This window comes from Pomacea canaliculata, linkage group LG11 (assembly GCF_003073045.1).
Source record: "Pomacea canaliculata isolate SZHN2017 linkage group LG11, ASM307304v1, whole genome shotgun sequence".
In the NCBI taxonomy this organism is placed as follows: Eukaryota; Metazoa; Mollusca; class Gastropoda; order Architaenioglossa; family Ampullariidae; genus Pomacea; species Pomacea canaliculata.
The window spans coordinates 11,455,295-11,480,317 of NC_037600.1; the positions used below are offsets into that span (position 1 = coordinate 11,455,295).

The 25,023-nt window shown below is 42.1% G+C and overlaps 2 long non-coding RNA genes across 3 annotated transcripts; one reads left to right on the forward strand and one right to left on the reverse strand.

Moving 5' to 3' along the window:
• Positions 1-8,247: 8,247 nt before the first annotated feature.
• On the forward strand, positions 8,248-11,097 carry LOC112575139. The gene is made up of 2 exons (XR_003101572.1): positions 8,248-8,334; positions 9,535-11,097. It is a non-coding gene; the product is annotated as an uncharacterized LOC112575139 (long non-coding RNA).
• A 7,593-nt stretch (positions 11,098-18,690) lies between these two features.
• LOC112575138 lies at positions 18,691-24,777 on the reverse strand. 2 transcript variants are annotated; one of them, XR_003101571.1, is made up of 3 exons: positions 23,354-24,777; positions 21,033-21,195; positions 18,691-19,048 (listed from the first exon to the last, which is right to left on the reverse strand). It is a non-coding gene; the product is annotated as an uncharacterized LOC112575138 (long non-coding RNA). The 2 variants fall into 2 exon arrangements; XR_003101570.1 differs by having other exon boundaries at positions 22,128-24,777.
• Positions 24,778-25,023: the final 246 nt, after the last annotated feature.

Genomic DNA, 25,023 nt, shown 5'->3' on the forward strand with positions numbered 1-25,023 from the left:
GAAAGAGACGGGGTAGAAAGCAGAGGAGAGAACGAAACTAAATGCTAGCATATTTCAAGGAGGTGACAACTGTGTTTCTGTGCCTTGTGAATTTTCTGGACTGTACTGTAGTAGTATGGCAGAATTGTGTAGCTACGTTTCCTCATTGGGATTTGGCATGCTGAGCTGCTGTATATACATTTTATTCATTTTTGGAAAATCACCTTGGCTTGTCCAGCTTTTTGCTGCACTGTGTCAACCTCTGTATACCAAACGACTGTGTGCTAGTTCCCTCTCCCTCCTCACCCCTGCAACCAGTTCATCACCTATTTTCTGATCTTCCAAGATATTGAAATTAAAAACTGTGACATAGTTATCCTCATCTTCAATTAAGGCCAGGCACCTGAGGTAAAAAATTTTTTTAACTTTTTATGGGATAGCGTAGAATTTCGTAGTCACCTTAATTAAAAAAAACATTTGGTCTAGACATCTGTACTATATTAGTCGCCTCTCCGTATTCGCAAAAAACGTACTCTTCTTTCAAAAGGTCTTTACATACTTGAACCAGAGCCTTGATCTTCTAGTATTGTGCATAGCTCTGTTTTCTCTCTCTCTTTTCTTTTGAGTGTGAGAGAGAGACATGAACTGACTTTTGTATTACACCAAAGAATTGCTTTCAGGTCTTGCAATTATTATTACTTTGATTTCTAGAAAACTTTGAACATTAACATTAATGGTGTATATTATCAGCACCTTAAAGAGACTTTTTAAGTTGTCTAAATACGCTAGATAGGCATCAAAAGTAACTCTGATTATTTATTACTAGAATAGTAATACATGTATATCAGAAAATAGAGAAGACCAAAGATTCATACCTAATACCTCTTTCCGACCGTACATGAGAAAACTACCACATTGATGACTATCACTTAGGTCCTTACAAATGCATGAAAGGTCCTTATGAGGTTTTTGCCTGTCACCATCCCTGATCTCTGGGAACCCTGGAAAACTTTCGAAGAGCGTTGGTTCATGTAGCCTATGACCCCGTCACGTTGGCATGAATTCTGATTGGGTATATGCAAAGTATGTTTATGCATGCATCCATATCAGGACATTACCGATCCTTTGTCTTGTCTAGAAAAGAGCTCAAATCATAGCGTGAGAACCTTCTATCTGCCTTGACCTAGCCTTTGTTTGAAAGGTGACTGAAAGCTCTATCCAACAATATGCAATGTGACAGTTTCTCAAATAGCGGAGTGTGTTGCTGTGTCCCAAACATTCTTTATTCTCACTAATTCTGCTAAATTTAAGGTTTTTGAAAACTAACTTTGATAGGCTAGTATGTCAGCAGAAACAAAGAAAAATGAGAAAATAAAATTGACCATTTCTCAGGAGAAAAAATTCCAAATAATCAGTGTTGCTATAAAGAAAGGTATTTTCGTTCAGAAGAATTGAAACCATTTTCTCTTTATTTTACTCCAGTTTTGGTTTCTCTGTTATCGCCTCTGTGCATGATGCTCCTACTTCTTGTTTTCGTTCCTTTAATTTCTTCCATTACATGTGTAAGATGCTGATATCTTGATATCTTTTACCTTGACTTGTATTCTTTTTTTTTATTTAATCTGACTCTTTTGCGCCCACCCATGTATAACCTGATGCTGTGGAGATATTATTATTGATCAGTGGTTTACCCAAGCTAGCCTCTATCTATCTAATCCTCTTCATACATCAAGTTGCACATAAGGCCTCAACCAGATTCCGCCACTGATGTCGATTCATCTGAAACCTGCTCTAGGTGACCCCATGTCCAGCCCTTTCCTTTCATCTCCCTTTCCACTGTTCTTCTCCACATATCTCACATATCTTTATATTGACTGAGTCAATGCTGTGTTGGAGCCCGCTGATGTTTTGCACCAAGGACTGGTAGAAGGTATGTATTTGCTGTGAGATAAAAAATTCGTTCATTCACTGTTCTTCTCCAAGTTTCCTTTGGGCGGCCTCGTTTTCTTCGGCCGTCTGGAGTCCATCGCAGGGCAACTCTGGAGAGGTCTGCTGGCAAAGCACATGTCCAATCCATTGCCATCGTTGAACCTGCGTGGTGATGGACTCGGTTTCAGCTCCGGTGGAGTTCTTCATTGTTATTAAATAACCAGGAGCAACAGTTTATTAAGCAGAACCTGGAGTGGAGAATGTCATGGTTTGGATCTCGTACATCTCGCGCTTGTACCTGCTTGGTGATGGACTCAGTGTCAGTTCTTTTTGGAGTTCCTGGTTGGTGGTGGTATTTGGCCAAAAGATGTTAAGTATGCGCCTGAGGCATCTGTTTTGGAAGACTTCAAGCTTGTTACTGATGGTTTTGGTCATCTTCCATGATTCTGATCCGTAAAGCAGGGGGCTGATCACATTTGACTTGAAGATTCTCAGCTTGATCTTCTGGCTGATGTTTTTTGCCTTCCATGTGCTCCTGAGCTAGCCTAAGTTTGTGCAAAGTTTGGAAGAAGATGGCTCCTTCTTTCTAAACAAAATATATTTAATGTGGATTGTAAAATTTTAACACAAAATGTCGCCCCTCAGCTATGCTGACAGTGCCTACATCGGAAGAGCTTTCATTGACATAGTTTTGGGGACAGGCTTTCGTGCACCTCCTTACAAATAACAATAGGTACATGAACGAAGTTCTGTTTTTGGGGTTTGTTTTTGTTTTGTCTTAGCAATAATGTCAACATTTAAGGTTTTAAAAAACTTTTGTTTAGAGAAATCGACTTTTTATTTTTCAATAACTTTTAATCAAGCTTAGGATGCTAATGATGATGCAGCATCACATGCTATTTGCCATTAGCAACAACAATGTAAAAATAACTATACTTAGCAAACCACTAAAGGTCATAACAGATTTTTATAGAGTCTTAAAGATATTAATCATTGACAGCATGTGTGAAGCAAAAAGACCTGGGCTTGTATTCAGGGACGTTGGTTAAGCCTTAACCGATGCTGGTCACGTGACTAATCGTCGGTTAGTGCGAACACGGCATATTTAGGGGCCCAAATTTGCGCTAACCGATGACCCCTAACCGTCGTCAACTTAACGATGGTGTCCCCCACCGTTAAGGTCAGGGGCGCCTCAAGAAAATAGCGGTTGTGGGGTGCCTCGGTCAAATTCAAGATAACACCGTATTTGCATACTTCAACATATGATAAAACAGATTCCGGGGTGTTTTTGTTGAAAAATGTATCCTTTGATGCTAAATAAAATCATTTTTCACACCTGCCCTAACTAATTTTATCTCCAAGCCTTGTGCTGATACCGAAAATGGCTCTTGTTTGAGCCTTGGTTACGCACGCGACGATCGCACGAAGGCCGACATGTTGTATCCCGTTTAAACCGGCATTCTCTCCCCTAGCTCACTATTCAAGTCAAAGGCCAATGCTACTAATAGCTTTCAAGCTATTTTTAACCGAACCATGTCTGGTGGTTCTTTTCTGGCCCAAGGGTGGTGCCCAGCCTAATGCACCCATTGGGAGTAATAGATTCCGATGAAGTCTCCGTTTTGGTCCAGAGCCATCCTCTCGTTGGACCACATACACCGGTATACCGTTCAATTTGTCCAGCACGACAAAAACTCCTTCCTCCCAGCGATCATCCACTTTGGATGTAATACATGGCCCCATGTTTCTGACCAGGACTCTGTCTCCCACTTCTAAGGTCGCTGCCAAAGCTCCTGCATCATACCTTATCTTGTTCTTTTCCATTTGCTCTGTGGCCGTTCTGTATGCACTACGGAGGTTTTCTTTCAGGTCCTGCACATACTGCCTGCAGCTCTTCCCAGCAATCCCACCACCACATCTATCTCCAGACCTGGGATTGTGAATGAACGAGTATCCCACGGGAGTGATTGGCTTGATAACAAGTTCATCTCCAGCCTCCCTAAGCCACGTCTCAGTGAGCAACAGCAAATCCAGTGACTTGTCAATAATCATATCGTGAATGTCCACAGCCTTCCTGACGACAGACTGGGCGTTGAGGAGGCCACATAAGAGTTGAGTCTGAACTATCCTACTCTCAGACGAACTTGTAATATCTAGCGTTTCTGATGTAAGGGGGTCAACACTAGACCCATCTTCATTCACAATAGACGTACAGTGAGTGAAGGGACAGGTCTGTGAACTGGAAAGGGAATGCCGGAGTAGGGGAAGTGGGCGGAGGAACAGCAGTAATACTGGTGTCACAAGAAATTAATGAGATGTCAATAGGCACAGGGTTGACATCATTCACCAACACAGTGGTGGTAGGGCCATCAAGGACAGATGCAATGGAGCATGAAGAATTACAGGAACAGAGCCGTAGCCCCAAAGACAAACTTTCCACAGAGGCAGCAAGTCCTGGAGGCTCACTGGTGCCAGAGCTTGGTGCTAACACTTGCACTAAGTCTGAACGGGAATAAGCAAGTCTACATGCACGCACTTTCCTCCCACCACGTACTCCACGCACAGTTGTCTGATTAATTAGTCCAAGTTTTCTGCAATATGACAGCAAGTTAATATCCAATACACCAGACACATTTTTGGCAAGGACTTTTAACACAGAAGCAGAGTAGTGTAATTGACTCATGAAAGGTGGCTAAAAAGGAACACAATTGTGAGAGAGACAAAAACTGCTGCTACTAAGCGCATAGAACACCACTGACCCACCACTAACTGACGATCTTTCAAACATAACAAACAGTTTGGTACTCAATGTGAGCACACAAACATGAGGCAATCCTGTTAATCACTAACCCCAGAACTAAAGCGGCACCATGAGAAGCGAAAACGTGACAGCAGCATCAAAACAAAAGCAGGACGACATAAACCACGTATCGATGACAACAGGCAATAATCATCAGCGACATAAGTGAAATGTATAGATCGAAGATCTAGTATGCAGAAATTTCAACAATAAAAACACAGGTCCACAATTCAGAAAATGGGAAAAACGCAATGCTCAGCAGTATTGGAAAAGTTACAATTGTGTGTGGGCACAGGCAATCCAGGTGATGCACAGATCTAAAATACGGCAAGATGGCGCAGACATTATAATGGAAATAAAATGCTCCAGATAATAGATAGAAGTCGCAAAGACACAGCAACCAATCCAGAGAGATAGAAAATGATCTCACAGAGTCACTGAGCACTGGTACACAAAATCTGACGCAGATAAACAGGCAAAGACGAATATTACCGAAGAGCTGACACTAGGCAGGTAGTTAAAGGGACATCACTCTCATCAGTCCGAACGGGGTGGTAAATGCAGAAATCTTGTTCGCTCGCTCGGACAGAGGTACCTGGTAATATGCCTTTGACAAATCGAGGGTAGTGAAAACCTTAGCCCCACTCAATGTTAAAAACAATTGTTCAATTTTTGGTAACGAATAACTGTCCCTCACTGTCCGTGCATTCACCCTCCTGTAATCTACACACATGCGCAGTGCCCCATTCTTCTTCCTCACTAGCACAATGGGTGAAGCGAAGGAACTGGTCGACGGCTTGATGATGCGAGCATCTAGCAACTGTTGCACATGCTGTCTGACCTCCAGGTCCTGTGGCAGTATAGGCCTCGGTCTTTCTCTAATCGACAGACCTGGAGTCAGTTCAATGTCATGCACAACATCTGTCATGTTCAAATCAAATTCTTTTTCATTAAAAACATCGCTAAATGTCAACAACTTCTTTGGGAATCTATCTTTCCACGTTTGGTCGACGTTTGCACCAAAACAAAATCTACCCGACAGTTCAGGAACATTGTTCTTTTCTTCTTCTACATGGTTGGCATTACAGTAAGTCCTGCCAGTGTCTTGTATATCACAGTTCAGGTCTTTTAGTACACTGGGAAGTGAATATTCACTCTGAATGGTGAACAGGTCCGCTACCACACTTTTCCTTCTGACAGTAACGGGTGAACCGGTGGTGTTTAATAAAGTCACCCTAATCCGCGGAAGAGTGTTTGTTGATACCTTACCACTCAACACGCACACCCCGTCTGGTAATGCCTCCACTGTTGGTTCCTGGATCAGCACAGCGTCCTTGTTGATGATTGCACCATGCTGCACAATCCCTCGGACATCGGTCACCGAGCGGGGTGGCAGTGTTGTGTCCGGTGTCAACAGTCATACCAGGCACAGACGTCCATTGGGTGCACTGGTCGCCTCCCTGTACACATGAGTGATCATGCCACACAACGGTAATCTTGTGGTGAAGTTCCGCCCCGCCATACGTTCGCACTGCCGGGCGTATGCTCTCAGGATGTTGGTGCCCACTATCACTGGCACTCGCGACGAATACTCCAGTGTCTGGACAGACATGTAGTAAGGTGTCTACTTTACTGTCCACACCAACGACATCTTTAGGCAGCCACACCGACACATGCACAACACCAATATAGGGCACAGAATGACCGCCTGCTCCTATCACTTGCAGTGTAGAATCAAGGTTTTCCAGCTGTCTCTGTCGCATATTCCTGCGGAAAAAAGACTCAGACACAATAGACACCTGCGAGCCGCTGTCTATCAAACAGCGTGACGTCACGCCGTTGATGCGGATGGGTGATTCGCATCTCGGTCCCACCAACGCATCGAGGTTTGTTTGGTTTGCGCCGGGTGAGTGTAACTCCGTGAGCACCACTCGACTGGTCAGCGTCACATGTCGTCTGGAAGAGGAGTTTCTCACCGCCACATGTACTCTTGACCCTGTGACACTGGCTGACACTACCGTGATATTCTCCGGTAACCATTCTTGTGAACACGCGGTGATTGTAACAGGTGCGTTCAGAGTCGTTGTCAGGATACCACACAGCTCCACAGTTTGCTGCGGAGGAATATCCAGCACTGCACTATTTAACCGAACTGGCTGTAGCTCTAAAAGGCCCTGTTCGATGGTATTGGCGGCCGTCGAAAGGAGATGATGTTGTTTTCTCACAGTCTCTGCTGGGCTCTCACGGTCACCCTCTCGTACCAGCACTCGCCCCTCTGTGGTGGTGCCTTTGAGTTCGAGGAGGCCCTGTTTCTTTCGCCACTTGTTGTCCTGCCTCCTCCGTTCTCGCTCCCTCTGCACCAGCACCACATTCACCGGATTGTTGCACACACGATGCATGGCTACATGCTTAGAACTTGGCTGCTAACACCAATCCTAAATCCCTTGACTAGGTCAGAGCAGCAGTACAATAATAGTCACACCGCCACACGTTCCATTGTGGAGCATGCCATTGGTGTATGCAAGACGAGATGGAGTTGCCTTAGAAAGCTTCGATTATCACCTGCAAAGGCCTGTGATGTGATAACTGTATGTTTTATGTTGCACAACCTTGCTTGGCGGCTCAATCTCCCTGAGCCTGATGGTGACGAGGGCAATAATGGTAACTCTTCAGATGACGGAGATGATGATGATTATGGCAACCTACATGCATCTGAATGGGCACGCGTAGCTGCAGGAGAAGCCGAAAGACAGAGAGTGATCAACATGTACTTTTAAGGTACTCACACATATACACCTCTGCACCACACAGATAAAATGAAACAAAAAATAATTGACAGTAATTTTTATTCAGCACTTGGAGATGTACTTGCATCGGTGGTGTCACCAATTTTCATCTTTTGTTTGAGGTCCAATATTTTCAGTTTTATCAGTTCAATGTTACATCTGTTTAGAGTAATACATGACTCCAAATATTCAGGCATCAATGGGGTTTCTTCAGTTCCTGTTTGCTTTTTTTTCTTCAGCTCTTTCTTGAGTAGCTGTTGTTTTTAGGCCTATAATGCTTTGTCTTTTGCGGGTGCATTCTCCTGAGATGGCAATTCCACCGGTGCCTGGCATAATGGGATCTGTGCTTCATTAACATCATCCAGTGGTTCCACCTCAACTATTTGGTAGAGCGGTCCGGTGGCGCAACAGCTAACGCCTGTCACCAATAAAGTGAAGGTTGGCTGCCCAGAGTTCATTTCTCGTCTCGGGCACGCTGTTCTTTCTCGCACGTGGCATCTGTTTACAGGGCTAGCTGCTTGCCGTAATATAGCCTCAGTTCCTGGCACAGCGTAAAACACCAATCCCCCCCCCCCCCCTCAACTATTTGGTATACTTCTGGAGACTCTGCAAGAAGACAGTTGCAATGGGAAATGTAATTGTGTAAACTCTAAAAATGCAGCAAAAACAATGTTCGAGGACACAAAAGATAGCTGTGCAGAAAAGTGCAGCATCTGGTTACTTGTGTTACAATTAAAAAAGCCTAATACTATATCAATAGTGATAATGATAAACTTAATGTAACATGTTTTCATTACAAAATAGATGTGTGAAAGAACTTATATAACTTCAGTTAAATGACAGGTAATAAACATTTTTATGTGAACTACAAGTAACTACAAGTCAAATTTAAATAAAAATAACATGAAAAAGCTAGACACATACAACTTATGATTTATTTTTGGTTTTGATACAAAAATATCACGAAAATGTCTGCTAAATCATTCAGCAACACAAGAAGACCCAGCGTCTGCATTCCTCACTTGGAATAAGATTAATTCTTGGTTGGAACATTTGTCTCGCTACACCGTCCCTCCACTCTCAATTCCAAGCCAAAAAGCATCTCTCGACTGTCGAGCTACATAACTTATTTTATCTTCCGTCGATAGTTCGAGAACCATCGTGTAACGACTTTTCTCAGCCCCGCGTGGTCAACCCTACCCCACCCTATTCAACCCCTACCCTCTATAAAAAATATATACTTAGTACACTGCTAGAGTGCTACAACATAGATAATTCAGAGTACTGTCAGAGAGAATAGATATTCGAGATGGTTCACTCGTGACCGCAGGGGAAACTACTAAGTGCAAAGTGTGAGCGAACCCCTAGTACAAAAAGACACAAAAATTTGTTCTTAGATAAAAGTCATTTCATATCGAAAACACCTAGACATTTACTTCAAAGATAAACACTGCTAGCGACGACTTTGTCTAGTAGTGGCCGATGGTAGCAGCTTGGGAGTAGCATCATGTTTCGAAGGGACGCTACTGCGTCACTACTTTTCTTAAGTAAGGACAAAGAAGAAGTGCACCCTCTCTATACCTATTCTCTCTGGTACTGTTAATATAACAATACAAATGTATGTGATGAATAAAGTGTTATTTTGCACGTTTAATTCCCATCACATATATGTACTTATGGGATAAACAAGTGTTATCACACACCTCTCATCCCCATCCTACATACATACGATGGATCCACGTTCTTTATAGTCATCATTTTACTAACTTTCAGCTTAGCACACTTAGAGAAATATGACAAGTTCAGGACTTACTGCCACCTCGAAGGTAGTAGTGGATCGTGGTTAGGTTAGGATCTTACCAGGCGCCCTCTCACGTCGCTTGTTAATTAACGGCGCTGTATCTTCCTTTATTCTTCTGTGGCCCATCACAATTAAAAAAGCCTAACACTATATCAATAGTGATAATGATAAACTTAATGTAACATGTTTTCATTACAAAATAGATGTGTGAAAGAACTTATATAACTTCAGTTAAATGACAGGTAATAAACATTTCTATGTGAACTTCACGAATCCATTTTTTAAAAAAAATTTAAAGTGAATTAGAAAAAAAAAATCACACTGACAACTTGTACAGTTGGGGTGAAGAGTTTAGCAGGTACAATCAGATAAAAAGAAGACATCACTTTTGAATTTACTTTTCCGCTAGAAATTTGGTTTAAATTATTCTTTGATTTTGTTATTCTTCGGTCACTCAGATTCCTATTAGTGGAGAGTCTGTTGCTTTTCTAGAATATGAAAGTCTGATAAAATGCGAGTAGCATGAGCAAATGTGACTTACCGGGAACTGAAAAAGACACAGGAAGACACTCGTTTTTGTGTGGTCCAGCATAGCCCCTTCTTGGTGTTGAATAAACAGTGGGTGTAATATCTGTTATGCCTGCAACAACTCCCGTTTGAAAAGCTCAATAGCAAATGAACACCAACGAATAAACAAAAATAAACAATCACTGACTTGAACTACTGTTACTACGGTTCGTTATCGTTGTGGCACAAATTCATACATAAGTCATATAGTCCATATACAAAGTCTTCCATCTTGGGTATTTTGACTTCACGACCGGACCATGTTCGACTAGTTGGTGTAGCAGACCGCACTGGGGTTGTGGAGCCATGAAAGGGATTGGATCCTGCCGGACTATCAGACTCCAGTATGGAGAGAGTTCAGTAGGCAAATGGTTCTTGTCATCTGGCCAATCTTGGGTGATGACAATTCTGACATTTTGCAAGGTTTCATCCTTGTCTGTTTCATTCTTCAAACTGCGAAGTCGCGCATCACCAATGGGTAAAAAGCTTGCCATATTGACGGTCTCAAACTCGCTCTGGTTGTTCTGCGAGTTCTTCAGGTAGGCTCTGGAGAGAGTATCAGCAAGAAGCATGTCCTTGCCTCTCTTGTACCGAACTGTGACATCATACCCTGGATCCGCAGCATCATGCCTTGGAGTCTGCGTGGCGCTGACGACAGCGGTTTGTTCATGATTGCTTCCAGCGGCTTGTGGTCACTTTCTATGTTTACATGGCGACCAAAAGCATATTGATGGAACCTGTCCAGGGCAAAAACTATTGCTAGAGTTTCTTTCTCAATCTGTGAATATCTGGTTTCAGTTTCAGTCATTGAGCGGCTTGTATAGGCGATTGGCTTTCCATTTTGCATGAGAACAGCGCCCAAACCATTCTTGCTCCCATCACACTGAATGGTAAGTTCTGTCGCGTTCCACCCCCAGCGTCGCTGGAAGCATGCGCACAGCCGCTCACACAGCCGGCCAGACACGCACAGACACTCGGCCGGAGGCAGTCAGCGACTTACCTCTCGAACCCGTGCACGGCACAAACCATGACAAAAAACAGGGAAGACGATACAAGCACGCAGTTTAATAAAAATATAAACACGAATACACGTACACACACACACCCCCCCCCCCCCCCCCCCATAAAAACCAGATAAAAAATACACCTACGAGTACTCGTCAAAAAAACTGGGGACTGCCTCCCCGCAAAGAAAGTTACAAATAATATTCACACACAGCAGAAAGAGAAAAAAAAAAGATACAAAGTATACGGCGACATAGCACAGTCAAGTGTCCGCTCAAGGTGTTCACAGAACCAGCGGTGCCACCCCCTCTTTCTCTGGACCAGCTGTCCAGCTGACCTCACTTCTCTCCTCTGGGTAGACCTTGGTCACGGAGTCCATGCTCATCGGCCTCCACCCTAGGTGCTCCCCCCGATGGCTAGGCCGTACACTGGCACAGCAGGGTCGCGCACACCCGCTGACGAGGCGATGATGGCGCAGGGTCGACACCATGGCTGACAGTCACACAAAAGAGGACGACGACACAGATGAGGAGCAGAAAACGTCCAACGAAATCACGACTATGTAGAACACGGAGAAGAAGTAACACACGTAGAAGAAAACAAATGGAAGCCTGCAGAAAAAACAATTCATCCAATCAGCATGCGGCACTCCAAACATTTCTCAGTTTCTAAAAACACCCTTGTACACATACACATCTATGACCAGCCTGGTCACGAAACCACTCGCTCTCATACAAATACATATATTCTACCATTAGAAAAGTGGCCCTTAACTCACAAACTGATACATGGAAAAATGGGTGCGTGCCACACGCGACGCGACCCTGCCATTACAAATTCTATCCTAACATTGAAAAGCGAGATGACTTCCATTCAAAACCATAAACATAGTTGTAACATATAAAAATCAGCGCATTAGCACTCCAACCGAGAACTAAGGGCTCTATAAACTAGAATAGAGTGGAACTAGACTCTGCTCACCCAAAACGGCTTGTGCTACGACCCGACGGTCAGCTGCCCTCCATAACAAGAATGGCAGAAACTCTCCCGTGGATATCCGCGGACACTTTCCGTACGAAGCTCACACGGTTTAGGTAAAACGGGCGTAGCCTACACTGCCCGGCCCACACTGCCCACATTGGCCCGGCCTCCCGCCGTCCTTTCCGACAGAAAACGCACCTCTCTCCACAGAGCCCAGGTCAGAACTGCCACGAGGGACGCTGCTCTCTGGGGGTCACTACCTGTCGCCCAGGGGCTGTGACCAATCGCCAGCGCCCACGACACCCAGCCCACGCCAAGGCGCGTGAACGCTTTTCACGCCAAAACCTAGCTTCTTCACTGCCTGGAATGCCTTGTCATGTTTCCCACTCCACGACCATTCTACGCCAACACGCATCAGCTGGTGAATCGGCTCCAATGTTTGAGACAGACAGGGCAGAAATTTTGACAGGTAGTTGACGAATCCACAGAGGCGCCTGACTTCTTCTACGTTGCTTGGTCTCGGCATGTCAAGGACTGCCTTCACCTTTTCTGGGTCAATCTTCAGACCTTCGCTAGTGATCCTGTGACCAAGGAATGTGATTTCTGTCTTCCTGATCTCGGCTTTCTCTTTGTTTAGTTTTATACCGATTGATCGACACCTGTTGAGCAGATCAATGAGGTTTTTGTCATGATCCAAGGATGCTTCTTCCGTTGTGTGTCCTGAACCATAGATGACGATGTCATCTGAAACAGCAATCACTCCATGAAGGCCTTCAAGAGCTATGTTCAACCGCTTCTGGAACAGTTCTGAGCTTACACAAATTCCAAATGGTAGTCGTTTCCATCTGTAACGTCCGTATGGAGTCTGGAATGTTGTCAGTAGACTAGACTCTTCATCTAGATGGACATGCCACTAGGCATCCGTGAGATCAAGTTTGGAGAACAGTTTAGCATTTGCTAAGTTTGGTAGGATATCTTCCATAATAGGCAAGGGATACCGTTCTCGCTTTGGTGCTTTGTTGAGAGGACGAGGGTCAATGCATGCCCGCAGCTTGCCTGACTTCTTTGTCGCAAGGACCATCCTGCTGACCCAGTCAGTTGATTGGTTCACTGGTGTGATTACTCCTCTTTTCGTCAGTCTTTTCAACTCCTTGCTGAGCTAGTCCTTCATTGCATGAGGTACCCTTCCACTAGGAGCTGTGACAGGTGGAACAGTCGGGTCAACTTCAAGGTGTACAATACCAGGTAGGTTGCCCTGGGTCTCACTGAACAGATCTGGGTATGCGTCCAGGATTTGTGAAGATGGTAAGTCCATAGGTACAGGTGACTTTGGTGTCGTTGTGTCGTACAGTTTGGTTTTCTGTCACATTGTTTTCCAACGGCTTTAGTTGAGTCACAAAGAAATAAGCGGAATGCGCAGCGAATGGAGTGGAGAACGTTGACTACTCACAGTCGCCAGTTGCATAAGACTAAAACAAACGACTTGCTGCTGCCACCATGTTATGTGTCATAGCGTTCTGCCTTACTACGAACAGAATAACACACTCTAAGACGACGGTTATGTTTACTTGGAATAGCTCAGACTCACACACTAAAGAGTAAGTCAAGGGGCGTAACTAGGATATCGTAACAATCATCATCACCAGTCTAAAGGTGCATGTATGAAACAACAAAGGCAGCAGCCTAATGTTGATAGTTTTGTAATCTAGTTCTTTTACTAATAAAAGATACTCACATGATTCACTGAATGCAAATGTCTGTCTTGGAATACATCATATCCACCACATGTTTACACGGGAAAAAAAATTACCGTAAATGCAAAAAAATTTCACTGCCTTAGGTAAATAATAGTGTGCCGAGCCTATTTTTTGAAAATAATTTAAACTTAAGAAATAAATGCATGAAGACATAAGTTTCCTTGGTCAGTAATTTATTGAATTGGAGAACCCATCACCTGTAGCATATGTCACTTCTATGTTGACGAGAAAGTTTGTCATTTGTCAGCATTGGTAAAGACTCTTGCTGCATGATGACTGGGAAAAATGGTTTGCAAAAGATAAAAATGCATATCATAAAAATACAAGCTGCCTTACTCTTTCCCCCTCTCAGTGAATCTATACTGTGCTATGTTTGAAACTACACGTGTACATTTGCAAGTTTACTCACCTCTCACTCCCTTGACCAGCTCTGTATCTTTCCCCACAATGGCATCGAGGATGTCATCATAGGGTTTTGCAATGACCCCTCCATTTCCTGTTTTTTCTCTTGCAGAAGCTCGAGCTCTATGCTCTCTCTTTAAATTATAAAACTTTTCACGCACCTCGTCGCTGGTGCGTGTTGAGGTTCCCAAAGAGGAAACTTTTTCGGCAATCATCTGCCACACTTTATTTTTGTCCTTATTGGACAAATCGGAGCAAATACTTGACATGATTGTACGCTTATTTTCTAAAATGTTTTCCAGCATAACCATCACTTCGCGATGGGAAAAATTTGATTTACGCATTTTCTTCTGGGACACCATGTTTGAACTGATTCCGGGATCTGTAAACGCATGCGCAGTGACGGGGATATCCCAAGTGCCTAAAATAGACCGTCGGTTTAGTAACCCAGCATGCTTTCTTGCCCATGAATATGCCGCTAGTTTTAACATCGGTTAGGATTTAACCATTGGTTCCCTAACCAACGGTCATTAACTTTAACGTCGATGATTTAACCGTCGTCCCTGAATACAAGCCCTGATGTGATAATGTTCTAAGCTCAATGTGCTCTTTTAAATTATTGGTCTTCAAGTGGAAAATTAACACACACACACTGCACTAGTGAAGTTACTCGCCACATCTTCATGTGTAAGGTTTTTCACTGATATCAGTATGTGTGCTCAAATCTACATGCTTTCCGTCCTTCATGGAATTGAACTTGACCAGAACTTTGGCCTCGAAGTTGCTGTCTGTCACCCTAGTGTGCAGCTTTGTCATGATAAGTCCTGCCAGACTGAACAATTTCTCAACCGCAGCACTGCTTGGCAAGACGGTGTTGGTGCGCAAATACATTTGTTTGATCGTGGGCTATTTGTCTGGTTCATTGACATTCTGCGACAATCCAGACATCAGGAAGGTAGTTGTCTCAGGGGTGCCGGTAACTTCTTCATAAAAGATGAAGTCTGCCTGTTCAGCCGAGCATGAAGAAGGACAGGTTGCATTCCAACAGGTAATCAAGACGGCGGAATTGACGTCTGCTTTGCTGACGGTACTCTTGTGTTCCACTTTGAAGAGCTTCGAGACAGAGGGTTGGTCGTCGTCTTCCCTTTTCCGCTTTCGTGAGGTTTCCAAGTCTTGAGTCAACTGCCTGGCAAGCAGTGGATATTTCCTCTAAAATAAACACATGAAAACAAACAAAATTTTAGAAGTCCATTCACAATCACAGCAAGTTTCTACCAAGCTAATTGTCATATTAAATTACTAGCATTAAATATAAAATCCTTCAAGCCACCATACTGTTCAAAAGTCCTCCACATGGACGACACAGTACTTGCGGTTACTGAGCGTGCGAGACACGTGGGTGTCTGGCTGTCAACACACCGAGCAGTGAGAGCAGTGGCTGTCGTCGTCTTGCTGACACGCTGTTGACGAATGGTCGTGACAGTAGCCAACATGTAGCCAAGCTACAGCTACTTTCTAAAATGTAGCTGTGGCTACAAACTACTTTTTTTTTAATTTGTAGCCGGCTACACCACAAACTACAAAATTTGTAGCCGGCTACAGTAGCTGTAGCTAGGCTATAGCTACTTCCCATCCCTGCATGCATTACACCTGTGAGATTTCCCACCACTGTCAAATACCATGTAGTGTTTGTGGTGACTTGATCTTTTGAAAGCTACATTACATATACTTCATTGTTAAATCTCATCAATGTAGGTCAGCATGTGTCCTTTTAAAGGATTTTATCACTTTGATGCAGCTTTACACAATCTGTTTAGTCACTGTTTAATCTTCACATCAAAATGCATGAGCATGTGGCTTTTTAAATCATGTGAGTGTTGCTCAAACTGCAGTGTTTAGTTTTCACATTACTGTGTGTGACCATGTTGTATTCTAAATGGCTTGAGAATTTAAAGATAGCTTTGCACAAACTGCACTTATGAGATTTGTGATCAGTGTGTGTGACCATATATTTTAAATGGCTTGAGCATTTAAAGGTAGCTTTGCACAAACTGCACTTGTGAGATTTGTGATCAATGTGTGTGACCATATATTTTAAATGGCTTGAGCATTTAAAGGTAGCTTTGCACAAACTGCACTCGTGAGATTTGTTATCAGTGTTTGTGACCGTATGTTTTAAATGGCTTGAGCATTTAAAGGTAGCTTTGCTGTCATGACCCACATTTGGACATGCACATTCTTTCTACAAATCAAAACTCAAGATCACTCCAGTTTGGGATGTCCGAATATTGAATGTGATGGATGGCCTGGGTCATCCTTTTTCTTCCCTCTCTGTAGGAAGAATGGTTCCTGTTGCCCTGCTTCTTAAGTGATCTTGCCGGGCATCTCTCTTTCTGTGATTGCATCGAAGGACAGGAAGGTTGGAAACTGTTACCCTTGTTGGCGAACATGGATGTCTCGGTCCTCCTCGCCAGACACTTATTCGGATGTGCCGTCCGGTAACGCACAGCTTACTCTGCCAAAGCATCTGCTGTGGTTAAACCCCTCTCTCGCAGGTGTACGGATAAGTCTTTAGACACACTTTGATAGTACTGTTCTGTTGGTAGCAGATCTCTCAGGTGTTGATAATCCTTCAGTATCTGGGTGCGGGAAATCCATCTGTCCGCTAGGTAGGACATTCTTTTCAAGAAGGCCGTCATGGATTCTGTAGCATGAGGCTGTACAGTTCTAAATTCTTCTCTATATTCCTCTTCTGCACGCTGAAAAGTCCATAGTAGTTTCTCTTTTAACATCTCATAAGTGATTTCTCCCTTGCGAGCCAATGTACAGTACACATTCAAGGCTGGGCCTTGCAACTTAGCGGCCAGATTCAGTGACCACATCACTTTTAGCCAGTTAAGTATTCGGGCTTGTGTTTCAAATCCACATATATATGTGTCTATGTCATCACTGTCTTCCTGGAATATAGGAAGTTCAGCGATATACTCTTCAAGTCTTTGGAATGCTTCCATCTTCTGTAATACCTCTGAAATGCAACTTTTCAACAAAAGAAAACAAACTAATCCTAAGCCCGAGCAAGGCAGGTTACAATAAAGGTTGTTGTACAAACAGCACAATTCCAAAAAGAAAGGGGACACAATCCTCAAAGATACCCCGCTCTACACACTATTAAAGTTCACTGTCTCTGGAATGGCTGTTCTAACACAGTCACAAAAATCCACTGTATTACACATTATTAAAGCTCATTGTCTCTGCAGTGGCTTTTGCTTCAACTAACACACTCAGTCGATATACCAATACTACAAAGGTTACGAGAATCTGCTAAGCACGAACACGAGCATCAAACAACCTCACTTAAGGTGTGTCAACACTGTTATAAAATCTTCAGATTGTACACCAATGATAATGTTTCCCAACTCCCACAACACAAGGAGTAAATACCAATATAACAATAACTTATAAAGTACAAGGTGCATCGCCTTGCTCCCACAACTTAATGTATCCAAAGATCATATGTGCATAATAGCATGGCATACTGATACAGCATGTCATCAATTAAAGCACAAAATAACACCACATAGCATGTCATCAATGAAAGCACATATCAACTTTCCATACAGAATTGCATCAAGATGTTTCAAAACAATTTGTCAAACCTTATCTTTAATTTCCAATCAAAATCAGGGTATCAATCGCAGAAATATTCAAATTGTTACAAGTTCAGACCAAACATCATATAGCACAGATAATTAGTGAAAGCCCAAAAAACATTTATCATAAAAGAAACAAGACAGGTGACTACAGGATCAATAGCATCCAGTCCTACTTCCGATTACTATACACACTTTCAGACACAGAGGAAAGAGTTGTGAAAGAAAGACAAGACTCAACAGTAGAAAAAGAGGCACGCACACAAACAATATCAAATTCACAATAGCACACACCCAAGATTAATGCAGAAACTAAGACCGCACTCAGGCTGGTCTTTGTCAGTTTCTAAAACTGCAAACTTAAATCGACAAAGGCTACCAAAAATATTTCAATTTCTAGACATAATTATAAATTCAGTAGAGCACTTTTGTAATACACAAGAAAGTCCATGTGCTCATTGGTGTTAAGCAACACCACACAATAGTACTAAATTGTCCAAATCAATAGTCCTACTCACACTCTATCGATGAAGGTGGAGAGTGAAAATGGGGGTACGAAACCCTTCCCCTCTACTAGTGGAACTTAAAAAGGAAAAGTCTTGCTTTATGTTATGCCGACACCAGTGGAAAATCATCGGTGTCCTCGATAGCCCACCTGCGTTAGAGGTCCCCCTGGCGTAACGGTGCGGTGCACACGGACGTGTCAATCCTCCACTTGATGCGCAAATTTAAAGAAGACAGCATACCCACCAACAGCCCATGAACATTCGTCGTTTCCCACGGATGCCTCATCAACTTCCCCACTCCCACCCCGCTCTTGCTGCATCCCTCACCCTATCCCACACTTTTACTTACACAGGTAGACAGGCTGGCACACCATGAAGAAAACATTCAACAGCTTTTCAAAATCTCTTCATTTCCTCACAGCCAACAAATAGTAGGCAAGAGATATCATTAAACAATTTTATTATTTACAACAAAAACTATTTTAACAGTTTACATTATTGTAAGCATCAAAGTTGTTTTTGAACAAAAAACAAGCATTCATCCAATTATTTACATAAAAATTACAGTGAATAATTTTTTTACCACATGAAAGGTATTTTTGAAATAATTATTTATAACATAAAGTAAAACAATTTATTTACATAAAAGATAGCAAAATATGACACACAAAATTGATCCATGTGTGGTGGAATCCCTGTAGAAGAAAAAAAAAAGTCAATTACAATGTATTTACAAATTTTGATTTTTGCTATGTAGAACAAATCTCTCACCACCCGCTCCACGCCTGCTCAACTGAACGATCTCGTGGTTTTCTCAAAAATAAAAAAGGGAAGAATATCTTTATACCACTTTCCGTCTGTGGAATCTGGTTATTGGCTGGCTGATTCCTGTAAGATAAAAACAATGGTGCATTTTAGTGAATGATGTTAGTTAACATGGAATGCCAAATCTTACAATGATTTGGTCCAAGAGCTATTTATTTGTTGAATGCTACTAGAATAGCTATAATTTTGCTTGGACCCATTCTCCACAACATGTACTGAAGAATTCATCTAAAAAACACTGAGTTTATCTCACATAAAATCTTCTTGCTGTTCTCATTTCTCAAAAATAAAAAAGGGAAGAATATCTTTATACCACTTTCCGTCTGTGGAATCTGGACACCATATAATATCTTCAATTTCCCTACTACAAAAAGAACACTCATTTCCTGCAGGACTAAAACTTTCTTTCCTGACTTCCACCATTTCATCGTGTATTCCCTGCCACACTTCAGCTTCACAAATTTTTCTCTTTTTGTGGCTGCTTTCTTCAATTACATCTGGTATATCTAGCCACCAAGTTAAGCGCCTAGCAATGTGCTATGTACCTGACTTTGGAGGTCCACAATATGTCATTTCCTGTACCGCTATCACAAGAATTCCCACAAACAAACGTAGAATTTTCTGTAACTGTAAAACCGCTATCACAAGAATTACCACTATATCGCACCCTGCGTCTTACTCTCCGCCCCTTTTCATTCCTACTAGCTGGTTGCCACTTTTTTCGACCTGGCATTCTTATTTCCACGTTTTTTACAAAATCTATCGACAAGCAATGGGAAAGTACCCGTCCTTTAAGCAGAGCTCTCTAGACAGTAACGTCAAACCTGTCAAAAAATCGGAATGGACGTGTGGAGCAACATTCAATTCAACGATGTTTTCAAACAATCGCAGCTAGATGAAATCTCAAAGCTTTCATAAATCTACAAATTACTAGTGAGATTACAAGAACATGAAAAAGAGTTGAATACAAAATCACCAAGTTAAGAGTTTAATCAAAGCTGTTCTTTATGAAAGTAGAACAATTTTAGCGGTGATAGTTAATAGACACACAGACTGCTCATTTTGACACTATGAAAAGCAAGTGACAGAATTATTTCGTAAATAAATTATATGCATATAAAATACTGCATTATTTTGTACTTCATAGAATGTGTATTATTTGTTAATACAAATATTACACTGACCACACATTCTTGTCAGGAGAGTTAACCTGTAAGCCGATGCTACACCTGCCTGTTTGTTAAATGTTTTATCAAGCCTGTAAAGCATATCATATATATTAACTGATATATTAGTTAAAGCTAAAGGTAACATTTAATAAAGGTGTCTAGTACTAACACATTATACTTAAATGACATTCCACTTTTGTTTTAAATCCTTTCTTCATCAGCTCCTCTTTCCCCCATATTTAGAACAAGCAGGGTGACCTGATTTAGTTTGTGAACAATATTCTGTCATGCTTTGTTCTGCTCGTCCAATTTGCTGAGAACTCTGTTCTAAAATGTAATTGAAATCAAAATATTACTTTTAGTCTTTAAAGTAATGACAAAACAAAACTATGGATGTAAGTCTATTGACAATTTTTTTAATCAACAGAAAATGTTTAGATGGATATAATAAGGATGTGCATGTAGACCATTAATATCAATTGTACACTAATATGTGAGAGTGTGTGTGTGTGCTTTGCTTCTTGACTAGTTAATTTGAATCCATCATGCACTTGGTGCACCTGTAGCAAGACAGACCGTTGAGCGAGACTGGACGCTGAAGTGAGGTATGCTCATGCGTAGAAACTATGGATCTTGTGTTGCTGAATGGATTAGCAGACATTTTGGTTGTATTTTTGTAAATCAAAACCAATAATAAAGCGTGAGTTGTATGTGTTTAGCTTTTTCGTGTTATTTTTATTTAAATTTGACGTGTATTTACTCTTTAGCAGACGATTAAACACCCATTCGCGCAGAGATATCAGACAAAAATAGTCCACTATCCACATTACTTGCAAGCTATAATAATTTCAACCTAAAAGTTTCATTTTTTCCTCAACTGTTTAATTTGACTTTGTAGTATTTTTTTTTCCGCACGTGGGGTTTTCTAAATATTCCACTTGCCAGCCGGCGGGTGCGTTACCATGGTAACAACTTTCAGCCCAAAGATGGAGATGAGGAACTTGTGTCAGCAGCTTGTCACACACAGTGCGGAAGTGTGACCTGTGACAGACATGAGTGTTACAGTAGTTACCGTCACACACAGCTTCCTGCTGGTCAAAGGTCGTGGAGCGCACAAACATCACAAGTTTTCAATTCCTGTCAAAGTATTTTATGAAGTATCAGGAACAGAAATATAATATCACTTTAAATCACAATAAAGAACAACTTTTTGTCACGTGTTCAGAGTATGTCTGTGTTTGTGTGACTAGACAGTAAATGTTTAATACGTTGATGTCAAGGGGAGGCTAATTGTATGATAAGCTAACTGAAACTTTACATAACAATGTGTGTGAATATCGGTGAATGCTGTGGTTGTGTGTTTGTGCCTAGATATATTAATGAGGGAGGTAAGAGAGAGTATAAGTCTGTTGTCTGAAGCAGAATGTGTAAATATACACATCAATTCATCTTGTACAAATAAAATTAAGGAAATGACAAGCACTTCCGTTTGTTACTGACAAAAATTGTGTACAGATGTACAAAACTAATGTTTAAAGGTGTCTTGAACTCCTGGGGAAAGAGCACGCAAAGATGGTCAGAGGTTATGATTCCCGCTGCCTCGGGCTGATCACACTCTCGCCGACATAAACGTGTAAGCGCACAATTACACTAAATTGCTAATTACACTTTAATTGACTCAGAGCCCCCAGGGTACCTCCCCAATAAACAACAAAATGCAATTTAGTGTATTTAAGAAAGTTATTAATAATCGAGAGTATTTTCAGCAATAGGCCAGACTGCTGTCTCAAGCTTAACAGCGCCTAACAGGACTAACACTCATCTACCTACCTCTGTCCTCCACAGAACTCACCGCTAACACATTCCCACAGTTACCCGCTTCACCTTTTGACAGTTACTAAAAGAACTCCAAAACAATGTGAGTAAAAAAGTTTAACATGCAGATTAAACTCAGCCTGAATAAAATAACTCACCCATAGATGGTGTTTGTAAGAATGCTGTTAGTGGACAGGATGTCCCGAGGAAAGTGTCTGAGGAGAGGGCGACACCTGCTGGTAGTCTTCACGTGTGGAGAGGGAGATACACCAGGAGAGAGTGAGGAAATGACGACGGCAGCGATGCTCACAACATGAGCAAGCAAGTCCCCAACCCCAGACTCAGACCCACTCCCCCCCACAAACACACACATATGAACCACAGGGAGGCTACTGTACGGCAGCTTAACATGACGTGTGATTAGGTATTGACAGACATTGCTTGTGTACACATCTTATTTCCTCTTTCTTTATATTTTTAACTCTTGCCATGACAGTAGAAGCCATGTTGAAAATAATGAACATGCAGGACAACCTACTTTGTTTAGCACGTTTCATTAATATTCTTTTGATCGTTCACAGCACTTTAAATACTTCATTTGTCGTTTTTAAAATGAACTTTGCTGATAAATGTACAGCCAGGTGCATGACTTGTCTGTGTCAACAAGTCTTTGAGGTCAGGCACCGAGCAAGGTGTCAACGGACAACAACGCCGACAAGATCGCACCACCACGTACGTGAGGTCAAAGTTCACTGGGCAGCGTGACAAGAATTCGCTCACATACTGTGTGTATTGCATCGTCTTCTCCACACCGCTGAGTGATGATACACACCGAGCGACTAAAATAAAATATTATACAAACACACTAAATGATTAAAATAACCTATTACACACTCAAACACACTGAATGACTAACATATAGCTGATCACACACACAAGCACACTGAAAACCTAAAAGATTTAATCTACACTATCTGTTTATCACACACACACGTGCGCGTGCACAAATATACATACAAGATCTACACACGGCACTCCAATGTATGAAGTATACTTTGTGTGTGTTTATGGAGGGTTACTCCGTGGAGACACAGTCAATGATTTATTATCTGTGTTTGTTTCTTATTCTGTATAAGTTAATATAGCCAAAAATATTCTTTTTTTTTTCTCTCCATTGAACTTATGTTTTAGTCATTCACTTTATAGTGTAGAACTGTAGATAGCGGACAGATGGAAAAGTGACAGTGAAAAATGCTGACAGAGGAATGTTGTACAGATGAGAATGTTGACAAGGGAATATTGTATAGCTGATAATGTTGACAGGGGAATGTTATACAGCCAAGAATGTTGAAATATACAGCTTAGAATGTTGAATATCACTGACCTTTTAACCTCGATTAATCAAACCACTCAACCCAACAGCAGATTACTTTAGAAAACATGGCAGAGACATGTAATGCGCACAAACATACGTGTCGTCCCCTATTCCTTCTTCCTCTTGCAGTTGCCAACCGTCCCTTACCTGTGATTTCGGCTAATCCCAAGCCAGTGCGACAGCTGCACTTTGACCTTTAGGTCTAGTCACGCTGTAACAAAGTTCACAAAGCGGTCGTCTGATGGTCATGTGGTTACAAATTTAAGTCAAGTCACGCTGTAAAAAGTTCACAAAGCGGTCGTCTGATGGTCATGTGGTTACAAATGGAATTTCCACTTAAGTACATTTGAGGGAGTGTCAATAGATAACTGAGAATGATCCATGATGATCGCTCGTTTTTTCTGCGTCAGTCGACGAAAATCAATGATTCGATCTCCATCTTCAGGAAGACATCTTCAGATTGCGGTTCTTGGGTCACATAGCGAGCCCAGAAAATGTGTATTTGTAAACAAATGCTATAATTTGTAGCTAATGTCGCGTGTCTCTTACTTTTTTGGTGGTCAAGTAGGGGGACCGGTGTAGGTCGGCCGGGGGCTGGTGTAGTCAGCTCCCATGATCTGGCAGCAAGGAGGGGTAACAAGTGGAACATCTCTCAACTGCGACGGAGCATGAGGTAATAGGCTCACCTCAGGGTAATAGAGGGGATGTAATCAACAGGATTTGTCGTCGCGGGTCTGAAAAGACTGAAGGGCAGGGGTCCCATTTGCATAAGAAATACAGACGACAATAAAATACAATATATAAGAAGCATATGTTATTGGTATCATGATTATTGCGTGGGCCCTGCATGGGTTAGCACCAGGCAGTCTTTCGATGGTCGCCTTCGCTTTACCTGGATTAACCCCGACATTTGCATGTCACGTGAGGGACCGGTGGTCGTAAAACAGGTCAAGGGTCCTGAGCTGGACTCCAACAGCATAAGCTATGGGTAGCTACATCGACAATTGAAATCCTGTTTAAAAAGCATAAAACTGCGGAATCGGGCAACAGCTTTCGCTGGATCAGACTACAACCTGTAAAGTCGTAAAGGTCCTTGGAAGTACACAGGGTACAGGTCCCTCTAACTACAAGTACACAGAGTACAGGTCCCTCTAACTACAAGTACACAGAGTACAGGTCCCTCTACAAGTACACAGAGTACAGGTCCCTCTAACTACAAGTACACAGAGAGTATAGGTCCTTTTTTTAGTAAGATAACACAGGGAGCCAGGCATGGCAGCCGGACAGCATGTAAAACAAGTTCACCAGACAGCGTGTGGAGGAGACCTCATCATTGTTGTAATAATAATAAAAAGAACTTACAATGCTCAGCACCATGACCAAGACAGCTGGCACTGTGTGCAGACCAATAAATGAAAGATAGCCAGTGGACGGAGAGGTAGGTATAGACACACTGAACAACATAAAGATCAGGTACAAGAGTAGAAGGTAAAGCAATGGATGAAGGGATGTAGATACTATAATCAGTGTCAGATGGAGTCATTGCATGATGGTTAACATGACAGACAATACATTACAATATATAAGAAGCATATGTTATTGGTATCATGCCAAGGAGTTAAGAATAATAATTCAGGGATAGTACTTTGTGAACAGATATGTTTTTACAGAGCGTGTAA